Source organism: Diceros bicornis, chromosome 14, assembly GCF_020826845.1.
Source record: "Diceros bicornis minor isolate mBicDic1 chromosome 14, mDicBic1.mat.cur, whole genome shotgun sequence".
Taxonomy (NCBI): Eukaryota; Metazoa; Chordata; class Mammalia; order Perissodactyla; family Rhinocerotidae; genus Diceros; species Diceros bicornis.
Window position 1 is genome coordinate 45,131,728 of NC_080753.1, and position 14,592 is coordinate 45,146,319.

The following is a 14,592-nucleotide window of genomic DNA, read 5'->3' on the forward strand; positions in this document are numbered from 1 at the left end:
ATATATGCATACAAAAATCTGTATTCATATGTTTATAGCAACTTTATTCAGAATCATCAAAAGCTAGAAATAAACGTCCATCAGTTATAAAATGGATCAACAAATAATGTTACATTCAAGCAATGGAATGCTACTCAGCAATAAAGCAAACCTTTCATGCACGCAAAAAGATGGAAGAATTTCACATGCGTTAGGATTTGTAAAAGAAGCCAGACCTCCAAAACTAAATACTGTATAAATACATTTGTATAATATTCTGGTAATAGCAAAATAAAAGGGACAGAGTAGACCACTGGTTGCCAAGGTCTGGGACTGGGGAGAGGAAACTGATTACAAGGGTGCATGAGAGAACTTTTTGATATGATGGAAATGATCTATATTTTTATTATGATGGTAATGACACGACTGTATGCATCTGTCAAAATTCATAGAAATTTGCACCTGTAGAAGGGTGAATTTTATTGTATGTAATTTATACCTCAAAAAAACTAACTTCAAAAAAATTAATTTCAGGGCCAGCCCCAGTGTCCTAGTGCTTAAGTTTGGCATGCTGCGCTTCGGCGACCCAGGGTCAGTTCCCAGGCATGGACCTACACCACTCATCTGTCAATGGCCATGCTGTCACTGTGGCTCACGTTTAAAAAGAGGAAGATTGGCAACATATGTTAGTTCAGCGTGACTCTTCCTCAGCCAAAAAATAGTAATAATAATAATGTCTGCCAAATATGGCAAGAGCAAGATCTTTTCATGGAACACTCCCTGTGACTTTGCAGCATAACAGCAAACACTATTGTTCCTTCTATACTCTGAAGATAGAAGCATAATTTTTGCAGTTAAAGTTCTTCCAACTGAAATCCCATAACCTTTAAAATCAGACCTCTCCTGACCTCGTAGTAATAGACCGTGAATGAACTGAAAATATCTTCCCTTAATAGTTTTTAAGGATCTAAGTGGGGGAAGGGAATAAAGGTTGTGATAATCATACCATTTTAGAAATTTTTAACTCCATCCAATTGAGTGAGCTTTAGAATTAGTGGTTCTACTAGAGTCACATGTGTTTGCCTCACGGTACAATATGGACACGCATGTGAAACGGGAAATGGATTGTTAGAAAAAACAGCAGCAAGAGCAACAAGTCTATCAGCTTGGGTTTTTTTAATGTTTAAGTCATGGTTAATATTCAGCTGGCGAAAATCCTTTAAGAATCAACCCGCTGCTTGGTGACCATTCTCTGGCCACCTGTAGGGTCACCAGAAGATTATTCACATGGTATATAATCCAGCCCGTGCCATCTAGCACATCATGGAGATTTAGTTATCGCTGGTGTTGGAGAGACCCAAGGCTGAGAGCCAAAACATTACATAGATGGGCTCTTTGAAAATCCGTGACATCCTGGCTTTTCAATCTTCAAAAGAGATGAAGGGACATGACAGGAGAACCCTCTCTGCAAAGATAATGGACCCTGACTGTGTGGGCACAGCTTTCCATGACTTCCCACGTGAACCATAGCATTTCACGAGAAGAACAAGTTTATGGAAATAAATTACCATCAATTCTATAGCTGACACTATTCAATATTGTGTAATATGATGCTTTTGTTTATTTAAATAACACCTCTAACAAAGGCACTAATTTCCAACTGAATGAATGTGGTAGCCTTACCACCATTTGAATTTCTCAATAATAAGAAGGGGTACTTTGAGCTTCACTGAGGCCTCATTGAAAATTAAATACTAACAATTGTTGATTAAAAATGGGTTTAAGGAATGAGTCAGTCATGGATTTATCTGCATGAATGCAACCACCTGGGTGAGTACAGTTGTATTTTCAAGCAAAGAAGAAACACACCATTTTTGGTAATGTAATGGGAGTCAGAATGAGAACCAAAGGGTCAGAAAGGCTTGATATTCTCAATGGCTATAATCATCACTCACTAATCCAACAATCACTTATAGGGTGCTAACTATGTGGAAGGCACTGACTTAAGCCCTAGGGAAATAATGAGAACAGGTCATGCTTTCTGATAGCTCCATAAAAAGTTGCGTGACCTCCCTGAAGATTAAGCACAAGATATTTAAACTATGAAAATGCCCTGCCAGCCTCATCAAAATAATAGTTTCAATCCAACAAATGAACAGTTTCACTTAGATCTTCAATAGTTAAAATATCACCAACCTGGGGAGGGAATGGGAGTAGCATCCCTTTAATTAAATGGAAAATAATGTGGAAAACATGTCATTGGATTAAAATAAAACCAAACTTCTGAAATTTATGCTAGAGACATTTTTAAAACAAGTTATAACCCATTAATAATGGCTTTTAATTAGAACACACATAAACATGTCAGTGGCACTTGTTTAATGAGGTAAACCTTGCAGACTATTGTTAGAATGAGCCTAATATATTAAATTTACAGTATTAAAGAGGGCCTCTTTACTGTGCATCTTTTTAACTATAATAAATAAAGCAATTGAAAATAAAGCTCATCGGGAAAGTAGATATGTATACCATGTCATTCATTGGAAAACAAATACCAGGTTTGTACATATTTGTAATCAATACATAATTATCACCAGAAAATATTCAGTTTTTAGCTATCATGATCAATGAAGAAAAGGTCCAGAAATTATTTATGTTGTTTTTTGCTCCTAAAACAAATATGTACCAAAAAAAAGTGAGGGGAGACATCAATTGTTTGCAATTAAAACAAAACATAGTTGGGGCCTGCCCAGTGGCGCAAGCGGTTAAGTGCAGGTGCTCCACTGCAGCAGCCCGGGGTTCGCTTGTTTGTATCCCGGGTGCGCACCGACGCACCGCTTGTCAAGCCATGCTGTGGCGGCGTCCCATATAAAGTAGAGGAAGATGGGCATAGATGTTACCCCAGGGCCAGTCTTCTCAGCCAAAAAAAAAGAAAAAAACATAGTCAATGTTGTATCTATGTGGAGTAGCACATGTAGATATACTGTTTTGGGAGGAGAAGGAGAATAGGGATGCAGTCAAGAATAGAGTTGGGTTTATTTTTATCAGATCAAACTCTGGCTTTTTGATTGTGTTTGCTTGCAACAGGATGTGATCAGGGAAAGCTCTGAGAACAATGACCTGGCATACAGTAGGGGCCTAAGAAATGTCTACTGAGGTCAAAATATGTATGCAGAGAATGTTAGGTTTACCATAAACCAAAAATGTCAAGCAGGGCCAACAAGTTTTCAGGACGAGCCGGAGGAAAATTTGGTATTCAGACAGAGCAATAGGCTACATGTAGGAACGCTATTTATGGCAATGAAGAATTGCATCTTTAATTACAACATATAGGGAAAAAATACGTAACTAGATTCACAATATAACATTATTTCCATATCTATGAATGGTATGCAACAGGGAAAACTGAAATGTCTATATTTCTTTGATTTCATAAAGTTACTCTTTTCATCACCACCGACCTCTTTATATGCTATTTGGAGGTCAGAAAGTGTTACACAAAAAGTATATCTTTTCAACGAAAACCAGAGTAGTTTTGAGTTCAGAAACTGTTATAGGAATATTTAAATGAGCATAAACAAGAAGAGTTGGGAATCAGCTATTTTTCTTTAGTATTTTGACGTAACATACTTAGATTTTCTTTCCCCCTTTGTGAGAGAGGTGGTGGGCACCATCCTGAAGAGATAAGCTGTTGTCTTGGCTTTGGGTTTTGCATTCAAATCAGTGATAATATTAACTTCAGATTACAATTTAGAATTCAGTAAATGATTGTACCCTCTCCTTGAGTGATCTTAATTTACAACCAAACAGTAAATACTTTTGCAAATTAATCCAATGGCCCAGTCCTTACTGTAGTAAATCCTAGGAAGAGAGATAGTGAAAGAGCCAGGGATGCAAAGGCATTATTTACTCCAGAGCCTACAGTTTAATGCTAACTTAAAAAGAAAAGAAAAGAAAAATTCCTAAACCTTAAAAAAGTTTAAAGAAATATTTAGTAGGGAAGCATTGTTATCCAAGAGTTTTCAGAAGAAAGATGATATATGAGATTTGGCTGGATATCATCAACCCAAGGAGATATAAAATGTCTGGTAAAGGCTTATTTATTTGAGTATATTAATGTTGGAAACAGTTACTTCCAATTTTTGAAGGAAGAATTTGAAAAAATACATCAGGTATGTTTTATTAAAAAGTTTTCACAAAGAGTTCTTTCTTTGGCTGAAATGATGACATTTATAGATATACAAGCTGAAGAATGTTGGTTGGGTTTTAATCGTCATTCTGCAAGTGAAAAATGCATCCAGTTTTATTTAGATATTTGTATGTTCCAGTAAAATGTGTGTAAAATCTCTTTAACAAGCCAAAGCTTAGACATTAAATGGAAGGCTCTTCGTGAGATAACAAAATGGGAACTCTTTTTACACAAGTACAGCATCATTTGGACCTTGAAAGAATACAAAAAACTAAATTGCCTTCAATGTCCCATCTCACAATGAAATTGCTTTTCATAAAGCACTTAAAAATGTTTATATTTGATAAAAATATTCCAGATTAAAACTACAAGTAAATTCTACGAATACACTGACAAAACAATTACTCTCGTATGAGTTTCCAGGAATGAAATTAGTCTTATTTTCCCCAAAATACTTATATCAAGCTCAAAGTAATGGTACTCAACCTATTCCTACTGTCAGTCCTACTGTCTACATGTATATAGTAAGATTAGGAGATAAAAGATTCTTTAAAGTTCATGGGATATTTATGTTCCTCAATCAAATATCTGTTTTCAATTTTGAGTATATATTTCCAATTCTAATAGAATTTTAAAAACAAAATAAACCAATAAAAAGGGAGAAAGGTGTCTTGGATCCTGGTTTCTGCAAGATTTTCCATTTTCAATATTTTTTACCTTCTGCTAAAAAAATAGTCTAGTTTCAAATTTATGAAAATTAGAAGAAGGGAGAGAAATCAGATAAACTCATTAAAATTTTTTTTCTTTCTATACAGCATTAATTTGATATTGTCATTTTTTTACAAAGAAAGTAGTATAGTGTACAGAGGATGGATTTTGGAAGGAGATATGAACTCATTTTCCACTCTTTCCACTTTTATAGTTATGACATCATAGACAAGTTGCAGGGGGAGATTAGCATCAGTTTTCTCATTGATGTAATGTGGATAATAATACTATGGTTGAGGGTCTGTTATGATGAGAAACTTGAATAACATATTTAAAATAGCAAATACATATTACATGCTCAGCAAAAAGAATTAACTAATGATATTACAATTTATTGTATGGTTCTCAAACAAGCACAAATATATATTTCCAACCAAATTATAAGATTCAGAATACAATAAATTCAATAAAATAAATAAATATATACTACATATAAAGGATAGATGAAGTGATGCTTTAGACGGTGAATGATCACAGCTTCTTCACAATGCTTATTGGATCTCACTTTCACAGTTAGAAATGTACAGCTAGAAAAAAATCTTTTTATTCACATGCAAACTCGTTTTTGCATTTTCTATAGGCAGTGATCGAAGAGTAAGTTTTTTTGGGTTTCGTTTTTTTTTTGGTGAGGAAGATCGGCCCTGAGCTAACATCCATTGCCAATCTTCCCTCTTTTTGTTGAAGAAGATTAGCCCTGAGCTAACATCTGTGCCCATCTTCCTCTATCTTGTATACGGGATGCCGCCACAGCATGGCTTGATGAGCCGTACGTAAGTCCGTGCCCGGGATCCAAACCTGCGAACCCCAGGCTGCCAAAGCAGAGTGCATGAACTTAACAACTATGCCAACAAGCTGGCCCCAACCAAGAGTAAGTTTTGTTTTGTTTTTTATATTTTTATTTATTTATTTATTTTTTATTTTTTTTGTGAGGAAGATCATCCCTGAGCTAACACCCATGCCAGTCCTCCTCTTTTTGCTGAGGAAGATGGGCTCTGAGCTAACATCTATTGCCAATCTTCCTCCTTTTTTTCCCCAAAGCCCCAGTAGATAGTTGTGTGTCATAGTTGCACATCCTTCTACTTGCCGTATGTGGGACACCGCCTCAGCATGGCCAGAGAAGCGGTGCGTTGGTGAGCACCTGGGATCCGAACCCAGGCCGCCAGTAGCATAGCATGTGCACTTAACCACTAAGCCACGGGGCTGGCCCCCCAAGAGTAAGTTTTAATGGAACACCAGACAGACCAAAAATATTAAGCCTAGTAAGCAACTTATATTTAAAATTCTAATTTATTTTAAAAATATCTAAATAACAAGAGGGCGTATAAATCATATATGTACAGTTTAAAAGATAATAAGGATACTTCCAGTCTAGACAAGATAACAGACTCATTTTTCTTGCTCGCCTCCACTAAGCATGACTATAAAACCTGGAAATGGCACAAGAGTCAACCAAAGGAGAACAATGAAAGGTGATAAGAAGATGGCGAGGTGGTTTGGAACACCACCCAACAGAAAGCCACCCAGACCCAACACTTCCCAACCCTAGACTCAGCAAAAGAAGGCAGTTTAGGTTGGCTCATTCTTCTTCCAGATTGAATGGGCATCTTTCTGGTAACATCAGGATAGCCTGACAACACCAGTAAGAGGGATCAATTGCGAGCTCCACTAAACATCAGCAGCCAGGGGAAGCACTCTTCTTCCCCACTGGGCATGAGACTTACCTTTCCCGTCAAGAGATACCAAGGAGGGCGGCAGACCTGGCAAGAGAGACCTAGCTACAGAGAGCAGCTTGATCCAGGGAGCCTTTTTGTCCCTGTTGCCCCAAGACTCTTTCCTCACCCAGAGAGAGCAGTACAGGTGGGCAGAACTGACAAGAGGGATGCTGCCAAAGCAAGTGGCCCAGTCCTGGAAATCTTTTTGTCCCCATGGGCTGAGATGCTCCTCCTTACTGAGACACTTGGACAGCTGGGGTCGGAGAAGAGTCCTACCACACTTCTCCCCCATCAAGAAACACTCAGTGTCCTTGCCTGGGAAACCGCTTTGCCCCCTCAGGTAAGTTCAGCAGAGACCAGTGGGAGACTCAGCAGCACCAGATAAATGAAACAACAAAATAACCCCATAAAGGCTCTGAAAATTAAACTGCCATTGGAACCACAGCTGGCAAAAATCGGCCAAGACCACATCATAAATCTAAAGAGAGTGAGTTAAAATTAAAATACAAAATTTAAATAAGACATAGAGTGTCCTAAAATAATAGAAAAAATGTAAAGGATACAGTAGAAAATTACCCATTGTACCAAGACGAGAAAATCACAACTTGAAAGAGAAAAGTCACTCCACTGATGCCAACAGTAAATGCATCAGATGCTAGAATTCTCTGAAAAGGATTTTAAAGCAGCCATCATGAAAATGCTTCAACAATCAATTAAAAATCCTCTTGATACAAATGAAAATCTTAGCAAAGAAATGGAAGTTATAAAGAAGAGCTAAATAAAATTATAGAACTTTCGCTATTTTTCTAAATTTTAAAGAGCAATGGAAAGCCCATTCTTTTTTAATACTTCTCCTTTTCTAAATTATTTAAGGTTACACATTTTCCTCTATGTACTGATTTACCTATATCCTCAAATTTTTGATATGTAATTGTTTTGTTATCATATACTTAAAATATTTTTCTAATTTCATACATAAATTTGTCTTTGACTCACGAGTTCTTTCAGGAGAATATTTTTCTTTTTTTTTTTTTTTTTGTGAGGAAGGTCAGCCCTGAGCTAACATCCTTGCTAATCCTCTTTTTGCTGAGGAAGACCGTCTCTGAGCTAATGTCTATTGCCAATCCTCATCCTTTTTTTCCCCAAAGCCCCAGTAGATAGTTGAATGTCATAGTTGCACATCCTTCTAGTTGCTGTATGTGGGACGCGGCCTCAGCATGGCCGGAGAAGTGGTGCATCAGTGCGCACCCGGGATCCGAACCTGGGCCACCAGTAGCGGAGCGTGCGCACTTAACCACTAAGCCACAGGGCCGGTCCTGAGGAGAATATTTCTTAATTTATAAATATATGGAATTTTTATATGTGTTTTATTAATTTCTCCCTTAATTTTTGTGTGATCAGAGAATATGTTTTGTATTATAATAATCCTCTTAACCTTGCTGAAACATACTTTTTGGTGCAGAATCGGGTCAGTTTTTATAAATGTTCTTTATACATTTGGAAAAAAGAGTTTAATAAATCGTTGCATGTGTTCAATTAAACCTGTTAATCATTTCATCAGTCATTGTCCAGTCCAAGAAAACAGAAACCACTCTAGATGTTTCAAATTAAGAAGGGCTTATTGAAAATAGAAGTTTGTTACAACAGTACTGCAAGACCTGAAGGAGCAAAACGGAGAAGAAAGTATTGCCAGAGCTGAAGAAACTACTTTTGCCCCTGGCTGCCCTTTCTGTCACTGAGTCACTGAGTTTAGACGCTGATGAACTGCTCAAGGCAGCATGGCTGTCGCTGACCCGAAACCATCACTATTTTCATAGCCAGTGCTACTAAAGCTGCCAGAGCCTTCAGTAGCTGTCAATTACCTAAGTCACCTGCAGTAACTTGCTGCTAGTGTACCATCTAAGCGAGAGCTCCCTGCTACTGCTTTTGGTACTAAAGAAGTACCAAGAATTTGTTGGAGTCCAATGTTGCTTGGACAGTTTGTCATCTATGACTGCAGCTACCCGAGCCATGATTGGAATGACTTCTCACTTTTACCCACCCTGTCTTTGGTGTATGGTAGTGCCACTCTGATGTGAATAAGTGTGGATTTCTTAATTATATACTGCATTCTACACATTTGGAGTCCTACATCTGTAGATTTTAGCTTTTCATCTATTCAGAAAAGTTCTTAGTCATTATCTCATTATTTATTTATTTAATTAATTAATTTTTTTGAGGAAGATTAGCCCTGAGCTAACACCTGTTGCCAATCTTCCTCTTGTTTTCTTTTTTCTCCCCAAAGCCCCAGTACATAGTTGTACATCCTAGTTGTAAGTCCTTCTACTTCTTCTATGCGCAACACTGCCTCAGCATGGTTTGATGAGTAGTGAGTAGGTCCTCGCACGAGATCCGAACCGGCAAACCCCGGGCCACCGAAGTGGAACGCGTGAACTTAACCGCTACACCACTGGGCCAGCCCCCATCATCTCTTTAAACAATAATATTGCCCCATTTTCTCTCTCCTCTCCTTCTGGGAATATCTATCAATCTATCTCTTTATCTTTCTATCCATTATATTTGTGATAATTTCCTTACATAATCTTTCAGATTACTAATCCTTCTTTCAGCTGTATCCTACTGGCCACTAAATTTTCCTATTTTAAAATTTCTCCCATTTTACTTTTCATCTCTGGCAGTGCTATTTGATTCTGTTTCAAATCTTCCTGCCCAGTCTTTATAGACTTTTATTCTCTTCAAAATATTCAAATTTTATGTTTTTAAATACTTGAAACAGTTATTTAATATTTTGTGTTTGATAAGTTTAGTAACTGAAGTATTTGTAGATCAGTTTCTGCAGACTGTTCTGCTGGTTTTCCCTCATGGTGCCTTCTTTCCTTCTGAATTTACTAAATGTGTTCATTGTGCTCATTTTATTAAGAATTATACTTGTATGATTGATTTGAAGTCTGGAAGACAGTAAAGCCTTCCAGGGAGATTTTGAGCTTGTTTCTTCTAGGCCTCCTGGATAAATACAAATCCAGGATTACTTTAAGCTTAGTCATTGGTTTATGGTTTTTAGACCACAGAGATGTGAACTTAGTCTGCAAGTCTGTATGAGAGCTTGCTTATGGGTACGCATTCTCAGGAATCATCCCAATTCCCAGCTCAACATCAAGGTTAAAATAGGCAATTTTCCCTTGTAGTCCATTTGGAGTGGATAGATTAGGGAACTGCTTTATTTCCATTTTTTCTTCATTTTAAAGGTATAAGCTTTTGGCACCCCAGATTTATGAGAGGAAGAACCTATTATCAGGCACTAGACTTTGCCTCACATATTCCAAGCCTTGTGAGGCACTGAAGCCAGATGAACAAGTTCACCTAGCATCTTGAATTCCCTTCGATAAAACCAGTTTCAGTGCTCTGCTCAGCTCTCTGTGGTCCCACATTCATTTACTCCCTCACTTGAGTATTTCTTAATCACTTGGCATATCATTAACACTTTTAAGGTGATGCTTTTATGTTGTTCCAGAATTTTTAGCTACTTTCAGTAGAAGGTTCTTAGTTAGAACTTCACCTATTACTGGATGTTGAAGTCCCTTTATTTTCACAATTAAAAAAAATATGTCATTGTCTTGAATCTCAATGGGATTTTATTCTTTAGACTTTATTAAAATATAAATGATGATACTAGACCTAAGTAATAGAAATCAAAGAGTGCATTTTAAAAAAAGAGCACTATTTTCTATAGAGGCAGTCCTGCAGACTGGATTAGGAGTATTTATTGCTGATTCTTGCTGTTGATTAATTTCCTTGTTGATTAGTTATAGATAATCTTAAGCAAAAGTGTAATGAGTGGAGGATTTTAATGTGATCCTAATGGTGTAATCAGGGATAATGTGGTTGAATCTATAGCAGTTAAGACTCATTTTCCTTAATGTCACCTATGACACCTAACTGATCTCCAAATCCTGTGTATTCTATTCCACATTATATCTCAGTATTTCTCCATTACAGCTGATATTTATATCCCAAGTACCAATCACCTCTCCCCTAAATAACATAATAGAATCCCACTGGACTTTTTGTTTCCATGTGCCCTAATTAATTTAATTCTCTGCATAGCAGATCAAAGAATTTTAATATCATAAGTATATATGCATATCTAGTTAAATATTTCAGATAAAAAGGTGTTTATAATGCACTGTTCTCCCTGAAACTAATAAAAAAAGAACTACAGAAAAAGAAAGAAAATGAAAGCCACTTGGGAAGCAGCAGAAATTCAAAAGACAGGACAGAAAACAATAATGGTAGTATAGAAGACGGCATGAACAAAATTAATTTTTAAGTGGAAAATGATAGCTATAAAAGTTATCTAGCACACAAATAATTCTTTCTTCAGAATAAAAACCTGAAAAAGTGACATCAAATTATATTCCCTACCATAATAGAAGCAGTAAACTTTTCAAAAATAAATAATACCTGAATCTGCAAATTGGAATGCTATACCATGTACTGGAAAACATTGATACAAGGCAATTAATACTAAGTCATGTCCTTAAAGTAATTGGACTTTAAGGCAAAGAAATATTTTCTTGGTGATCCAGGATAAAACAAACCTACCAAGAAAACAAGGAGAATCGATAAGCTTGGCCTCAGCTTTCTCCATAGGAATATTAAATGATAGTAGGGAGTGAAATAATCGATAGATACAAAGTCCTTGGGGAAAGAATGTGTGAACCAAAATGTTTTTGTATAAAGGCAACAGACAGATGTTTTCAAATATATAAAAACTCAGAAATGGTAGTAGCCATAATCTCTAGTGGAAGTGGAGGTAGAAGGAGACTCCTTAGTGTTACAATTTAACCAACTGGAAGATGAGCAGAGAAGCTGTGGTAACTGGTGGCCGGCATCAAGTTCATTTCAATATAGAATGAAGGTAATAACCGGGTACAGTGGTTCATAAAAGAATGCTAATATAAAGTGTTGTAAACTTTGACACAAATATCATATACATGAATATCTCATAAAATGAGGAGGTACAAAAGTGAGAGGAAGTTAAGGACTTGGTTTTTCACTTATAAATGCTTTATAATTTTTATTATTTTTGTCTTTATTTAACTCATGAATTGTGTTGTTGTTGCCTATCTTTTGATTGTTGATTTTTAATTTTATTACCCCATGAATAATATATTCTTGTAATATGAACACAAATTTATTTTATATTTTATATTATGATACTATTGTAATATTACAATATTATCAAATTATTGAAATATGAACAATATTACAAAAAATAAGGTGGAGAAGTGAGAGAAGGTTAAACACTTTCATTGTTTTTTAGTTATAGATAATTATAATTTTTTTTTCCAATTTTATTGAGGTACCTTATTCATCTTATAACTGAATGTTGGTTGCCTTTTACCAACCTCTCCCTATCTCCCCCACCCCCAACCCTTGGCATCCACTTTTCTACTCTCTGTTGATGTGCGTTTGACATTTTTTTTTAATTCCACATATAAGTAATACCATGCAGTATTTGTCTTTCTCTGTCTGCTTTATTTATATAGCATAATACCCTACAGGTTCATCCACATTACCACAAATGACAGGATTGCCTTCTTTTATATATATATAGAGAGAGATAGTGATAGAGTTATATAGATATATATCACATTTCTTTATCCTTTCATCTGTGGACTGACACTTAGGTTGTTTTCATACCTTGGGTATTGTGAATAATGCTGCAATGAACATGGAAGTCTAGATGTCTCTACAAGATACTGACTTTGTCTCCTTTGGATATATACTCAGAAGTGCGATTGCTGGATCATATGGTAGTTCTATTTTTAATTTCTTGAGGAAATTCCATACTGTTTTTCACAGTGGCTGTACCAGTGTACATTTCCACCAACAGAATACAAAGCCTATCTTTTCTCTACATTTTCACTACCATTGGTTCTCGCTTGTCTTTTTTTGTGTGTGTGTGAAGAAGATCAGCCCTGAGCTAACATCTGTACTAATCATCCTCCTTTTTGCTGAGGAAGACCGCTCTGAGCCAACATCTATTGCCAATCCTCCTCCTTTTTTTTTTTTTCTCCCAAAGCCCCAGTAGGTAGTTGCACGTCATAGTTGCACATCCTTCTAGTTGCTGTAAGTGGGACGTGGCCTCAGCATGGCCGGAGAAGTGGTGCGTCGGTGCGCGCCCGGGATCTGAACCCGGGCCGCCAGTAGCGGGGCGCGCGCGCTTAACCACTAAGCCATGCGGCCAGCCCTGGCTTGTCTTTTTGATAATAACTATTTTAACAGATGTGAGGTGATATTTCTTCTTTTTTTTGATTTGCATTTCCCTGGTGATTAGTGATGTTTACCGTCTTTTCATGAACCTGTTAGCCATAACAAAGTACCATGTACTGGATGACGAGCGTCCAGATAAACAATAGAAATTTATTTTCCCAGATCCGGAGGCTAGAAATTCCTGATCAAGGTCCAGCAGAGTCAGTTTCTGGTGAAGCCTCTCTTCCTGGCTTGCAGACAGCTGCCTTCTGATATGTCCTTCTTGGTCCTTATATGATCTTTCTCCCTTCTTTACTCATTTTGCCTTTTTTTTTTTTTTCCTTTTGGTGAGGAAGACTGGCCCTGAGCTAACATCTGTTGCCGATCTTCCTCTTTTTTTGCTTGAGGAAGATTATCCCTGCACTAACATCTGTGCCAATCCTCCTCTATTTTGTATCTGGGTTGCTGCCACAGCATGACCACCGACAAGTGGTGTTGGTCCACACCTGGAAAACAAACCCAGGCTGCAAAAGCAGAGCACACCAAACTTAACCACTAGGCCAAGGGGCCAGCACCTTCACCTCTTTTATTTTTATTTTCTAATTTCTTAAATGGATATTTAATTTCTTCTCTCTTTTAATATCAAAGACATTTAAAGCTATTCATTTTCCTCTGATAAAAGAGGGAAATATTGCATAGATACTATTTTGCGATGTTATGTGGATAGTCTTCTGAAGTGTTCTTTTGTCTTGCTTTCTAGATAGTTTTTCATTTTACTTTAAATTTTTCTTAGACTCACAGCTTCTTAATTACTATTCATATTTACCTTAAAAACTGGTAAACTTGATTTTATTCCTTCCATTCTATTTATTTATTTATTTATTTGTGAGGAAGATCAGCCCTGAGCTAACATCTGTGCTAATCCTCCTCTTTTTGCTGAGGAAAACCGGCTCTGAGCTAACATCTATTGCCAATCCTCCTCCTTTTTTTTCCCCCCAAAGCCCCAGTAGATAGTTGTATGTCATAGTTGCACATCCTTCTAGTTGCTGTATGTGGGATGCGGCCTCAGCATGGCGGGAGAAGCGGTGTGTCGGTGCACGCCCAGGATCCGAACCAGGGCCGCCAGTAGCAGAGCGCGCACACTTAACCACTAAGCCATGGGGCCGGCCCCCTTCCATTTTAGTTTATTTTATCCTGTATTATACATTTTTTTTCTTTCTTTCCTTGTTTTTTGCTCAATTGATCAAGTTATTATTCCTTTCATGTTTCTCATGTTAATTTGGGAATTCTATGGAAATTTTCCAATCAAAATAGTTACTATTCTTATAATCAGACACTTATGAACATATTTATCCCAACTAAGATAGTTATAATCTTTCCCACGAAGCTCCACTTACATCCCACAGGGAGACCAGAGCCAGTATGTCCTTTCTGTTTCAAAAGTCCTTCTTAAAAACTTCCAGGAAATATAAATGCAACCCTTTATATTGCAGGAGAGATATTCAAAATGTAACAATCTGTATGGCATAGAAGCCAGCCCAATCAGTTGGGGCACCAAACTCAGAAAAAGATGTCATCCGTAGACCGCAAATCTGCTTGTACAGACACTTACTGGCTAAATGTAGCCCTGCATATTACTACTTATGCATATATTTCTATATCCACCTATATCTAGCTAGTTAGCTAGAT